Below are 5,202 nucleotides of genomic sequence, written 5' to 3' on the forward strand. Positions count from 1 at the left end.
GTTAGCCCTCTTCAGACATTATGAAAGCCCCAGGTGCTCACGGTTACAGCAGGCAAAAGTGGGGCAGAAGTCCCACTGCCCTGCTGTCAATCACACCCTCACACTGATGATCACGGCTACAGCACCATTTGTCCAAAAGGGAGCATGTGCTGCTGTAAGCATGTTTGTGGTGAATCTGTCAGCTGCAATCTTGTTAGATCCAGGATGAAGCTCATGGATTCCCCGCAATCATTCTTATGGTGCCACCCCTTTCAGATGAACGGCACTGTAAATGCAATCATCAGTGCAAAGGGGTGATTGATAGCAGGGCAGAGGGACTTCCTCCCCGCTTTTGCCTGCTGTAACCATGAGCACCTGGGATGCTCATAACATCTAAAGAGGGCTAATGTCTTTCTTAAAATGTGGTGTCCAGAATTGGACACAATGAAGATGTTCATAAGAGTGGGGCAGTGGTCCCTCTAATTCTTTTCATCTCTATGCAAATTTGGAGAGGAGGCACCCAAAGAGGCTAAACCAAAGACAAAGAAATAAAAAGCAGTGTCAAGAAGATGTAAGAAAAACAAAGAATTTGCTGTACTATTGAAGTGGAAAGGCGTTCCTGGCAAGAGAGGAAGGGTGGGATAATAAGGATGGAAATGGGGGAGCAGGAGCCCTCTGGTCAGCTGAGTCTGGTGGAGCTGAATGAGCAAAGATTAGACAGAGATGTCTTGGGATACAAGGGCAGAGAGATAAGGCGTCAAAGCCATGGAGGGTTATGAAGGTAAAGATGAGAAGCCTGTGGAAGTCCCAGGTATGGACATGAAGTCAATGTATGGGTTTAAGGAGAGATGTCACAAGGTCAGAGTGATGAGAGAGGTCAGATCTTTCTAGCATTGTGCAAGATAGAGATGAGGGGACTGAGGTGAGATAATGGAAGACCTGAGAGGAGAAGGTGTTCAAGACAAGAAATAACCAGGGTGCAAATCAGAGTTTTTGCTAAGAGGAGAGAGAAGAAGGACCATATTTTCATAGTGTTGTAAAAGGAGAAGAGACATGATTTGGTCCTTGTCTGAATATGGAAGCAAAGGAGAGAAAAGAGTCAAAGAGAATGCCAGTGTTATGTGCCTGTTGCAAAACAAAATGGATAGTGGTCATTCATTGAGAATGAACAAGAGGAGAAGGGCTCGGGAGGGGAAAATGAGACATTTGGTCTTGACGTATTGAGTTTGAGATGCTGGCAAAGCTTTCAAGTAGATGTATTAGAAAGGCACTTAGAGATGCAGGTTTGGATGAAATGAGAAAGTTCTGGGATGGAGAGGCAGAGAAGAGTGTTATTGTGCATAGTACTGAAAGCCATGGTGCCATGACTCCCATCCGAGCCGGCAGTGGGGGAGGAGTTCACTGGGGTTAAATCCTTGACTTAAGCGGTTCAAAGTAGGCGGCCACCATTCAGTTTACTTCGATGCAGGAAAACTTGATCTCCATATAAGGTTTGGTCAGGAGGGTGGGGTTAAGTGGCAAACCCCTCCCCAAAGGGGCTGAGCAGTCCTAGGCCCTCAGAGGCATGTGACTAAGGCAAACCCAAAATGAAGAATAGCACACTTCAGCAACATGGGTTTATTATTAGATTTAAATAAAATGTATGCAATAAAAACAATGGTAAGAGAGGTTTCATTAACTTAGGAAGCGCAGATTTCAAGCAATCGGCAAAGAAAAACAAACTTCTCTAACGCATCTAGCTCACTTGATTCTAACTTATTATTTACAGGCTGTGGCCTTTCCATTTGCCCAGCAGCTGTCAGCCCATCACTTCCTCAGGGCCCTCCTGGGACAGATTGAAGCAGCAGAGCAAATCTTTCCCTTCTCCATTACATGGCTGTGTATATAGTTCCCGCCAAGCCCTCTGGATTGGTCCTTCTGCTTTGAATCTCTGGAGATTTTTACCTTATTAGGGAAGGCCCATCTTCCCAGTAATTGCTCTAGTGAGGCCTAGTCCTCCCCAGTGATGTTCCCAGCAGGGATTTTCCCCAAATCCAGGGCATTCTAGCTTCAAAAATCAGGGGGAAAAGAAAAGGGAATCCTACCTAAAAAATGGCAAAATGCAAGAGAAAATTCAGGCAATGCAGGGAATTTTAGATAAAGTTTCTTTTCATGTTGCAGTTTCACTACTTTCACTTTCAGTTCCAAACTCATCAGACATGAGTAAGCATCATATGAAAGCATTTCCATGTATGTATCTGGTTTCTGTTGCATTTGGGAGAGTAGACTATGCAGTACATATAACAAAGGGAATCAATAGCCACTTTACAATGGGAATAGCCAGATGGAGTTGTACTGGAATAAGTGCACATAATAAGCAACAACCTCACACGAGGGTATTTATCAGCATAACATTTTTTTTCTTTAATCTCTGGTGATTTTTCTTTTGTAGTGCAAAGAATGGAGGATACACATTCTGGGAATGAAGGTCCTTCTACCCCCACCCCTCCCACCACAAAGCAAGACTAATTCGAGGAGAACTAACGGAAGAAGAAAAAGGCATTTGTTAAGAAGTTCAAAAAGGTTTGGTTGGAAACCTTTAAAGGGTGTTTAAAGGGTGGTTGGGGGAGTAATACTACAGCACTGTGCAGAGCTTGTCATATTATAATAAAATGTGGGGAACGTGACATCAAAAACATGCTAAAACTACAAAGCATAAGAGTGCATCTTCATTATCCAGCCATTTGCTGAGTAAAAATCATGTTGAGATATCTATCTATCTATCTATCTATCTATCTATCTATCTATCTATCTATCTATCTACAAACTTAGAAATAACTGATCAATTTCCTGTCTATTGCATATATAATTTTTAATTCCTGCAGGGAATTTCAAGGGCAAAAATGGGATTCCTGCAGGGAATTTCAAAGGCAAATGGGGATTTCTGGGCCTCTGGTAGAGAATTTCAGCTTCCGGTGCGGAACAACACTGGTCCTCCCTTGAAGCCTTCCCACCGCTACACATGGGATGTGATAAGATCATCCAGGAACAATGTTGAGAGAGATAATAACAGAGGGCCAAGAACAGAGCCCTGAAGGACCTCAACAAAGTGAGAGAAAGCAGAGGAAGAGCTTCACTTTACTGAAACATTGAAAGAGCTATTAGACAGGAAGAGAACTGACCAAGGACAAAATTATGGACACCTAGAGATCAAGTAAAAGAGACTGATCAGCAGTAGCTAACATAGCAGAGAGGACAAGGGGAATGAGGACTCAGTGGAGATCTTTGGATTTAGCAGTGTGGAGATAATCTGTTATTTTAGTAAGGGCACTTTAGTGAAGTGCCGAGGAGAGAAAATCAAGACAGTGAGAGTCATCAGCCACTCCGGGAGTCTGGAGAGCAGTAGAAAAATTAGCCAGTAGTTCGAGAAGGAGTTTGGACCAAAGAACTTTTGTTTTGTGAGAGATGAGATGAGAGGTGATGAGACAACCACCATCCTCCTCCCTGTACTAGGTAACTCCACCTCTGCTTAGAGCTTTTGAGCAACTGTCAACCCATCCCCTGGCTTCTTGCAGCGCATACTTACAATATGTGTCAAGAGGCCTATCAAGGTCACCAACTCTCAAACCAATTAGGCCTGAGAGGATGTGTCATGCAGTCCACAAGAATGTTCCTATCCCAGATCCTCCTAGGCTGATTAGCCATATGAAAGTGGTCGGGGGGGTGGGATCTTCACCAAAATCTCTAACTTGACCATAGCCCTTCTCAGAATGAGGTATCTGCTGCTCTCCTAAGACACCATGACCTGCTCCAAGTCCCTATTCACCTTTCTAAAGTCCTTGTCAATGCATCTGGGATCCCTAAAGAGGGGGAGGCTTGAATTACAAATTTGCATCCAATTAGTGGTTGATCTGTGGAGAAAGAAGAATTTGGCTGCACACTCAATATAATTTCCAAAGATGGGGCTTCCATATTTGAGGGAGAAATATTTTTTCATTTATGGGACAGGAAAAGAGGGTTGTTCTCTGGGAAAACTCTGCTTCTGGTAGACTGCAGCTTAAAATAGCCTTTGAGAGGTATAGGATTGGATCCTAAGTGATTCCTCTGCAAAGAGAAACCGCTTCTGTTCACTTAGAGAGGGCAGCTCTTGCTAATCCCTTCTTTTTCTTGCAGCAATCTGTGCACCATGCCATTCTGTTCTGAAGAGTGCCTGATCTTCAGGAACAGATTTTCAGAGGCTCTGTGCTGAGCAAGACCCAGGAAGTTCATTTGTACAAGCTTGCTCCTCAACCCATCATATTTCAGATGTAAATGAAAATTGGATTGGCCACTGAAGAAAATGGGCCAATCCATTAAAGAAATGGACTAATCCATTAAATTATTGGAAGCTCGATCTAGCAACAGCTATTAACCATGCTATCACAGTTTCCTGCACTGAGCAGGGGCCTGAGTAGAAGACCTCTAGGCTCCCTTCCAACTCTAAAATACTACAATAACTTTTGGAAATGGGGCCTCAGGCTAAGTTAAAAGTTTAAAAAATTAGTTCAGTGGGATTTTGTCTAAGGCTGAATAAGAAGTCATCCTTCCAAGTCACACAATAACGTATGGACATTTGATGCTCTTCATGATAAGTCTTTCAGGGAGTCCTTACAGGAGTACATGGAGATTTCAGCGGACTATAGGCAAAGTTAACTTATAGTAAAGTTAACTATGGGTAAAGTTATATTGCCTTAAAAATTTCAACATGTATTAAATATGGAGGCACATCTTCTAAGAACAAAGTGCAACTGACACTAAAGAGATTGCCACTGCCATGTTTCTTGGCTAAAATCACAACACTTCAATCCAATTCATTCATGTACACTCAAAAGCATTTTAGCTTGGGACTGGCTAAATCTGTAGGCTGACATGATCTGCAGCCCTCTGGTAATGGAAGGAGGACTGCGGATCCACAAGATCCCTCCTTGCATGGAAGGATTCCTTGCACAGTAGTCTGGACTCAGAAGCCCGGTTTTTCAGAAGCCCTTTCCACTGGTATAAATATGTCCCTGAGGGTTGCACAACCCTTAGGCTTTTGGAGGGAGGCAAAAGACACAAATATCGCTCCCCTCCATGCCCTCTGTCCATCGCTGGAGGACTGTAGATCCCATCAGACACCATCTCAACCATAGCTGAGTCTTTCTCAAATGGTAGGGAAATAAAAACAATTGCTAACCAAATCAGTGATGTTCAAGAATGTATGTA

Source organism: Hemicordylus capensis, chromosome 1, assembly GCF_027244095.1.
Source record: "Hemicordylus capensis ecotype Gifberg chromosome 1, rHemCap1.1.pri, whole genome shotgun sequence".
NCBI classification, from domain to species: domain Eukaryota; kingdom Metazoa; phylum Chordata; class Lepidosauria; order Squamata; family Cordylidae; genus Hemicordylus; species Hemicordylus capensis.